Here is a 9,841-nt window from a genome sequence, read left to right on the forward strand (position 1 = left end):
GGTTGAATGGGATGATACTGTAATAGCATAAGAAAAAAAATTAAAATGACCAGAATATCCTTAGCAGAATTTTTTTAATGTAGATGATTATTGTTATTGTTATTAAATTTTAATAAGATTATTATTGAAAATAATTTAATAAAAATAATAAATAGTTTAACCATATTTTAACATAATTATTATTAAATAAAATTTAATAAAAAAATATAATTTAATAACATTCTTAATATAATTATTATATGAATTAAAAAAATCAAAATATATAATACTATAAAAATATATATAATCTACTTTATTATTTTTAGACTGCAATACATATTTAATGTGCTAAAATATCATTACTGAAACAAATAATTTAATTATTCTACAATAAAAAATAATTAAATATTAGAAGTAAGAAATAACTCATTGCTAAAAAAGTAATAAATAACTTAAGAATTATATTTCACCTCCAAGCATAGTATTCATATATTAACAAAAAGTTACATGATTTCATTAGTTTATATGTCATAATCCATATGTTTTAAAATTTTACAACATCAAAAAATTAAATCATTTGTAATGACATTCTATCATGTCATGATACCATCCAAATATTACAAACATAAAAAGTTACCAAAATATCAACACAACCATGATTTTTAATGGTCAGCAAGAAATCTTCTGACCCATTCCAATCGCACAGTAGAAGGTAAACTAAAGAAAATGAGCATTTGCGTTGGATGATCTGGAATTTCGCTCAATGCTCGATAGCGTTCATCCTCAGTTAAACCTTCCAGTTCACATAATGTTGAGTATAATTTCAGAGCACTTTCTTGAATGGTCATTTCTGACCTTTGTTGAATTACCACCTCGGATGCAATACTCTTACTAATTTCAAGGCTAACGGTCCATATATTTTCTGCCAATAAAGCGGCAGTATCATTAAATGAAGTAGAAAAATCACTTACATCAAAAATCTTTTTTTTCTTCTTTGAAAATGCAGAATCACCTTGGTTTTTAGCTGGTTGCGGTTCTGGTTGCGGTTGTGTAGTTGAAAGATCCATGTCATCCAAAGAAACATCAGCTTCGGATCCATGGAAATCATTTCTTTCTTCATGAGTATTTGTAGCAGCTACATCCTCAGCATTTATTTCTTCAATAATATCAGCAGCTGTTTGAGCATCTTTTCCAGTGGCTCGATCTTTTGCGTAGATGGCAGTAAGTTGGTCATAATAAGGGAAACTCCAATGTCTGAATTGAGCTGCTTCTTTATGACTCTATAAAACTGAGAAATTCATATTAGATATAAGTTTTGACAAAATAAGATAATAAAGAATTGAAATAATTCTTACATTTAGATATGAGTTCCACACTGCATCTTCAGCAACAACAAGCTACCTATACTCATCCCAACCAAAGTCGCTATTGTTTTTTCCACTAAGCATGTCATAAACGATTGACCATTCCCTTTTCAACATCCTAATCCTCGATTCAAGATTAGGTTTAGCCTTCAACATGACAATAGGTAAAACTTTTTCTAACATTTTTTCTAACTCATTTAAATAGCCGGCTTTGAATCCCGTATCCGCATTAAAGGTTCCGGCAATGTGCAATCGACCATACAAGCAACCAACGCAGCATCTTCTTCTGGAACCCATTTCCATTTTGGTTCCTCAAGAATTTTGGGAAGAAACACTTGATTGGGAAAAACCTGACAAAACAATCTTAAGAAAAAACGCAAATGAAAATTAAGTTCAATATTATGTATCAAAAGGTCAACACTTTATAAAATTATAACACATGATGAATCAAAAGAAAATAAATTATCATTCAACAAGTCTAGTACAATACAAAAAAAAATTCAAACACCACCAAAGTTTCATAAACTAGATATATGAAATAAATAAACAACTTAAACGTTTACTATTTTTGCCCTAAACCTAACTAATTTCTAGATGCTTTCCATTCATCGAACATTTGGTTGGCTAGTTCCATCCTCCAAGTAGCCCATGCATCCGACGGATGAATATTTATGATATTCGGTTCATCGTCATCTATCACATTACTAGATAATCCTTCTCCCAACTTCTCTTCAATAGGATCTAGACTCATATAAGTTCGAATAAAATTATGGAGCAAACAACATGCAATAATAATTCTATTGTGCACCCTTACAGGATAAAATGATGGACTCCTAAGTATTCCCTATCTAAGTTTTACTAACCCAAAACATCTTTCAATAACAATACGCGCTGAAGCATGTTTCATATTGAAAAATTCTTCCAGAGTACTTGGTTGGTAACCCTGACGCCACTCATTCAAATGATATCTTTGTCCTCTAAAAGGAGCAAGAAATCCCTCACAATTTGTGTATCCAGCATCAACAAGATAATAACAACCTATAAAAAGAAACTATTTGTCATGGTTAATTTCCCAAAAAAGTATGATTTTAAAAATTAATTCCAATTCCTCTAATTTTTGCATTTTACCATGAGGAACTTTTAGTCCATGTCTCTTACTAATGGCATCTCGAAGAACTCGTCCATCAGCAACAGAACCTTCCCAACCAGGAAGAACATAAACAAATTGCATATCAGGTGTACAAACACCTAACATATTTGTTGCTATGTCACCTTTTCGCGTTCGATATCTAGGTTTATCAACTGTTGGAACCCTAATCTTGATGTGGGTTCCATCTAAAGCACCTAAGCAATTCTACATCACATGTATAAAATCTCAAGTTAGAATACTATATTTAAATCCAAATGTACTAAATTATATACGAGCTATATATAGAACTCACTCCAATACCTTAAACCATTTCCACCTTGGGTCTGTAGAATTAGCTGTAATTAGCTTTGCCTTTTTAAATAACACATCTTATAAGTGTATGACAGCATTTAAAACATTGTGAAATGATCTGCTAACAGTTTCCCCAGACCTACTAAAGTGATGCTTGATAACTCGATTTTTAAGGTGATGAGAAATGATATGTAAAAACATTGTCACTTGCTCATCAACAAGCATGTTCCTTGACGACTTCAATTCTCTTAAAGTTTGTAACATCTCACATAGTTTAAAAAATGCAGTTCTATTCATCCTAACTTGTTCAATACACGTCTCGTCACTAGCATTTACAAGTCTTTTCACATAATCTCGTTTTGCATAAAAATCTAAAATATAGGATCTAACCCTTGGTCTATACATATGTAGGCTATGAATGGCACCCATTGCAACTAAGAACCAACTCACAACTGTACACATTTGCAACCATATTGTAATAGCAAGACCAATTCTTTTACGCCTCTCATTTTGTACTATTAAAGGCAGACGAGCCATTACTGCAAGATATTAAAGTGTTACATATCTTCAAATCGTAATAAAAGGGTCACATTTCTCCAATACTAATTTCAATAATAGTAAAACAAAATCAAAGAATTTAATTGCCAAAGAACTTACAGTGATTCAATGAATACAAGATGCTCAACTCTAGGTGAGGAAGCAATCAAACAAGCCAAATAAGAAAAGGAAGCAATAACAAACTGTCAAAGAAAAAATGAACAATACATATTAATAAATAGGATAAGTCTATTTAAAAATATATTTGCTTATGTATAAGTAAATAATTTATCAAGCATTTAGTAGTGTATAATAGTAATATCATTTTCAAAGTTTCAAAGTTTGTTGCAACTGAAATTTGATCTTATTTTCAAAGAATTTGATATTTATTTATATAAATACAATTATCCAAATAAATGTTTATTTGAATACTCATATCTTTTAATAATAAATATAATTATTCAAATAAGTTTAAGAGGCACAACTTTTAATAACTAAGAAACATAACTCAATTCTTGTACTCTTTCACTTATAATTGTTAAATCACTTATAACATTTGACATGTAGTCATTGAAACGTTATAAATATTTCACATGTAGTCATTTGAGATTTGTATGCATAAATATGGAATTGAAAATTTTATAACAATGATATAAGTAATAAAATAAAGTACATTAGTGTAAACTTTTGAATCATGAAAAAAGATCATTATTTTTTAGATATTTTATAAATAATATTCCATAACAAAGATATGAAATAATAAAGTACTAATATATATATAATTGTTTCACATATATATATATGTATAACTTAATTCACAATTTTTAATAAAAATACATTTCTATAACTCAATTCATAATTTTTATAACCTATACAGATTTTGCTTTCGCTTTGGTGTAATATTTTTCTACTGTGTTTTATATTCTATTGAGCACCTAATGTTCTCTTTAAATAAACATAATAAAAGATTTGAGGCTGATGATGACTTTTTTTTTATGTATCAACAAAAAAATTAGTTTTTAAAGAAAAGGAAGATCAAAATATAACTTTTTATGTTAAAGTTATTTTTTATTAAAAGTAAATAAAATAATAAAATCAGTAATAAATGGTTGAGTACAATAGTAAGGTACATCACACTCCCAACAAGAAGATTCATGTTCAAACTTTGAAAATAGCATTATTGAGAAGGACAACTATGAATCTCAAATATAAATTGTTCATAAATAATCAAAACCTAACATACTAGCACAATTTTATAGAAACAGAAAACAGAAGTGTTTCTTTCTCATGTGGATTAAGCATAAAATGTAATGCATGTCAATTTCAATGTCAAAGTCAAAGGCTATATATATCTATGAATAGAAAAATAACAGTCCAAATCCAATTAAATAACTATCATAGACCCAAAAATATAAGAAAATAAATGTCTTTAATTATGAACATCTTTGTCTAATTTTTAATCACAGTTACTTTTGGAACCAACTCAATTTTTAGTAATATATTGGAACTTCCATAAAGTTTGCTGGTTTAGGGGTCTATTGCTCTCTTTTTTTTTCATTAAAATTTAAAAAAAAAAACTCTGTAACTGATTCAAAGCTTCTTAGAGGTAGGAGCAGCTTGTTACAGGGTATTGAAAATACCAATAAAACTACATATCTTCAAGGGATGCAATTGTAACAGCCCAATTTTTAGTAGTGTCAGAATAGTGATTTGAGATCACTAAAATTGATGAAAAAGTTAGAAAAAAATTTATTAATTAATAATTATAAGTTAAGTGTGATTTTAGAAATATTTTTTAAATCAGTGAATTTTGTGATTTAAAAGAAATTATTAGGTAAATTGGGTCGAAAACGAGGTATCGAGACCTCGATATTATAAACTGAGCCGTAAATATTTTTATAAATATTTACGGAGTGTCAATAGGATAATATTAAAGTTTCGTTAAGAAATTTTAATGTTTCGATAGTTAATTATGAAAAAGGATTAAATTGCAATAGGGATAAAAGTTTAATTATAGATTAAAGAAAAGTTAAAGGACCAAATAGGCAATTATGCCTTTTTCTAAAGTTGAGGCGGCATAACAAAAGAAAAATCTAAGATATTTTTAATTTAAAATATATATTATATTATACATGCGTAAGTAATAATTATGTTTTATATTATATTATTATATTATTATATTATTATATATATGACAAAGAAAGAAAGAAAAGAAACAGAGAGCAAAACAAAACAGAGAAGGGAGAAAGAAAGAAACAGAGAGCAAAACGAAACAGAGAAGGAAGGAAGGAAAGAAAGAAAGAAAAGAAAAGAAAAAGGGAAATTTAAGGTTTTAAGGTTCCAAGCTCAATTGGTAAGTCAAATTAAGTCTTTTTCTTATAATTTTTGAGTTTTTGGAATCCTAGAGATAAATACTACTTGATTTATGTTGATATTTTGAAAGTTAGTAGATTGTTAGACATGAGTTATGTTGAATTAATTGATGAACTAGAGGTTAAAATGATTGAATTTTAAGTTAGAAGTTAGTAAAAGATTGATTTGTAAAATAAAATATAAGTTTTGAATTGATAGGGATTAAATTGAAAGAATCCCGAAATTAGGGATTTATGGGGAAATTGAAGAATTTAACTGAGTTTATAGTAAGAATTAAGAGAGAATATAGAGTTAGAATGCAAAAATAAAATTAGTATTGATAAGGGATTAAATTAGAATTTGATGTTGCCATAGAAGGGAAAAATGTTCAGAATGTTATAAAACATAAGAATAAGAGATGAAGTTTAATTTCCGAGCCTTGGGGCAAAAATGTAATTATGTAAAAGTTTAGGGGCAAAATTGTAATTTTGAAAAAGTTAGAGTCGAGGGCTATTTTGATGAATGTGATTATTAAATAAGTTAAATTTACTATTTTAGATCAAGAAGTACGAAACTCGAGGTTAGACAAAGGGAAGAATAAAGTTGAAGCCTAAGTTGGTAAATTTGGCTATAATTGGTACCGAGGTAAGTTTACAGTAAATAAATGCAATATTCTTTTATTTTACATTATTATTGTCAATTTCCAGCATTTATATATTTATGTTATGAAAATATTTAAAGTCGAATTTAAGGTGAAGTGACAGAGGAAAAGTGTTAGAAAGCTCCGGTTGAACCCTAGGAATGTTAGGATATTAGGGTTGACAGGACAGAACAGAAATGAGCCATGTAAGTCCATATTAGAAATATGGCTTTGGAGACAGGATTGAGCCATGTAAGTCCATATTATATATGGCATTGGAGACAGGAATAATTCATGTAAGTCCATGTTAAAGACATGGCATTGGCAGGATATTGATAGACAGGAACGACCCTAGTATCCTTAGTATTCCGAGTGGTTCAACGGGTCAGGGTATGAGTTAAATTACAGTGAATTAACAGCAAAGGAAAAGTAGATTATATTTATGAAAACGGAAAGGTCAGGTAAGAAAGAAGGTAAGGGAATAAAGAAGAAGATAGAAATTGAGAAGTAAAGAAATTTATGATGTTAGATGATATTATGCATAATTATCCATTATGTTGAATGTTGTGATTTATTTGCTTGTAAGCTTACTAAGCCTAGTGCTTAATCTCTTTATTTTCTTCTTCTTATAGTACTTATCTAGCCACTCGGGGATCGAAGGAAACGTCGGAGGCCGATCACACTATCAAAGAAATAACTCGGTATAATTAGACGTTTTGTTTTGTGTATGGCATGTATAGAAACTTAGCTACTTTTGGTATAATATGAATAATGAGTGATGTGTAAGTAGTTGATGATGTATGGTTATTAAAATGATTAAGGATGAAGGTGTTTGTTGTTATGAAAGATTAAGTGATAAATTATGCATGGAAATCATAAAAGGATAAAATTTTGCAAAGAAACAGAATTCAGGCAGCACAGTGACGTGAATTTGAAAAATCACCCAAGATAGTATAAAATGAATTAGAGGGTGAATGATATATGGAATTAAAGCCTGTTGAGTCTATTTTCATGGAAAAATAACGGTGTAGGAAAAAGAAATTTATATTTTAAGATATGTGAATTTTAGTAAGATAGGGTCAGAACTGTTTTTGGAGTCCCCTAATCTGAGTTTAGAAAATAATTACAAATTGTACAAAAATGGTTATGAGTTGAAATTTACATGCTTAGATTCCTTAATGAGTCTATTTTCTATAGAAACAAGTAAGAACTTCATATGAAAATCCTATAGCGAGAAAACTTATTTTTAGTGACTAGAGGTCAGGGCAGTCTGGTGGTGACACAGGGGAGACTTTAACTAATAAACTGTACTAATTTGCTGAACAAAAAATTCTAAAAATTTTATGGTGAGTATATATATGAGTCTAGTTTCAGGGAAAATTTACGGGATTAAATTTCGAGTTCTTTAGCTCAAGTTATAATTAATTTAGTAACTGCTGCGCGACTAGACAGATTTGCTGCGAATAATGAAATAAATTTTCAAACCTAGTTTTTATGCTCCGAACTGGTAAGATAAGCCAAGTAATGCCTCGTGCTCGACTCCAGAAACGGTCACGGGTAAGGGGTGTTACAGCAATTTTATCCCAAACGCTCTCCGTCCACAAGTGCTCAGTTAACAATATGATCTGCTCATATTATTTAAGATTCATTTAACACTATGCTCGTTTAACAATAAAATCTTAATTTTATATTTCACCCTACTGTGGAAAAATAAATGATCAAAATATAACCTATACAGATTCTATTTTTAAACAAACGAGACAGAGTATAATGTAGGAAATTCATTTTAATTTCAAAGAAAGAATAGATACAGGATGATACATACAACACTTTTGACATGATTTTAATTTCATTTAGTAACCCACCAGCTCAAGCTCAGCTAGTTAAAAGAAAGAGGAACCAACCAGGCAATCCAAAAATGGACAAGAATTTTTTTTAGTAATAACTGAATATGGATCATTCTACCACTTCAAAAATAAAATAATAAGTTCAAATTTTAAGTTTTTGTAGCAACACTTACCAAAATATTTTAACCAGATTGGTTATGGAACATATCTTAAGCGAAAACAAAAGGAACCATCATTTAGTTTCGAATTCTCGGTGAAAACTTGGTCATCGGCTCATGGCAGAATCAAAATGTAAACTTGACATGCAGTATAGAAGAGAGGGAAAAAGGCACAAAAATCAGCAAAAGTATGCATCTATAGTTGAAATAACTTAATATAAGTGGTTTAGCTAGTTATAACACACCAAACCACTAAAGGGAACCTAAGCTCATCATCTAATAGGTTCCTCATGTATCATGACAACCCTTATAGACTGTATCCTGCTCTCACTGTCCTTTAAACATTTCCTTTGTGACTCCAAGTTGTCTATGCTTAGGACTTTATAGACTCCAACATGTATTATTTATTGAATTCCTTTAAGAGGCCTCTAAATCGGTTTATGTATGCCAAGCCATATACTAGGAGATTATGGTATAAAAAAAAAAGAGGAAGCCAACAGATCAGAATCATCGTGTTCACACAACAGATAAAAATTTCCAATCTTCAGCCAAAAAGAAGAATATATAATGAGCTATTCTAAAAACTTACTTTATCCTTAGGAATTTTGCAGGAATTTGAGGGAGGGGTGTCTCTCCTACCCTAAAAGCATTGACATTTAAGTTTATTAGCAAGACAAAATAATCTTAAAATACAAAAAGCTTGAGAATTTTTTTAATACCAAAAGGTTTTTAATAAAGGTTGTAAAGTAATCCTTTATGTTGAAAGATCAAAAACAGATAATCTAGAAATGGACAAGAATGAAGGGACATGCCTGGGCTTGGAAAAGCCGATTTTTTTACCGGTTTTAGTGAGAATGTCGAGATACTCTACTTCTTCAAGGCTCTGCCATTGTTTCTTTTGATGAATCAGTAAGGAACACACCGTTTAACCATAAAACAAAAATGAAAAGGCAAAAGACAAAGTTCAAGATAAGATGATGAAGGAAGATGATGTGAAGGAAGAAGAAGCAAAAATGTTTACCTGATAGGGGAGGAATGCCGGAGTCGAGTATGAGAAATGGCTACCGATTGAGAGTGTTTTTGAGGTGAAATTTTTGTAAGGGTAGAATAGGGTTCTTTAAGCAAGGAATGGCTAAACGGTGAAGAGGGAAAGGAATAGAAATCCCCAAAAATCTCTGCTTAAACCCAGAATGGAATACACCCGTAATAGGGTATTCCATTGAACCAAATGCCAGTTTAAGTGGGCCTGAAGAATAGGCTGGTAATAGACATGTAATGGCTTAGCCATTACCTTCAACCAAACATGCTGTTAGTTTCTATTTCTATTTTTCAAATAATTTGTGTCTATTTTATTAGTTAAAATTTTATATAAAGATTTTTATGATATTATTCATTTTTAAGAAAAAATAGAAATTCAATTAATTAAAAAAATGAAACATAATAAATTAATAATGAGGTGTAGTTTCATTGTTGTTCATCTCATTCCTTCATTATATAGTTAGAAGTTTAATCTTCATTTTAGA

At 29.6% G+C, this 9,841-nt stretch overlaps 1 long non-coding RNA gene across 2 annotated transcripts; it reads right to left on the bottom strand.

Moving 5' to 3' along the window:
* Positions 1–609: 609 nt before the first annotated feature.
* LOC121232110 (uncharacterized) lies at positions 610–9,484 on the bottom strand. 2 transcript variants are annotated; one of them, XR_005930331.1, is made up of 4 exons: positions 9,340–9,484; positions 8,908–9,201; positions 1,335–1,706; positions 610–1,267 (listed from the first exon to the last, which is right to left on the bottom strand). It is a non-coding gene; the product is annotated as an uncharacterized lncRNA (long non-coding RNA). The 2 variants fall into 2 exon arrangements; XR_005930332.1 differs by lacking the exons at positions 8,908–9,201; positions 9,340–9,484 and adding an exon at positions 3,442–3,660.
* Between the last annotated feature and the right edge of the window lie 357 nt (positions 9,485–9,841).

Source organism: Gossypium hirsutum, chromosome A07 (genome assembly GCF_007990345.1).
Source record: "Gossypium hirsutum isolate 1008001.06 chromosome A07, Gossypium_hirsutum_v2.1, whole genome shotgun sequence".
Lineage (NCBI taxonomy): Eukaryota > Viridiplantae > Streptophyta > Magnoliopsida > Malvales > Malvaceae > Gossypium > Gossypium hirsutum.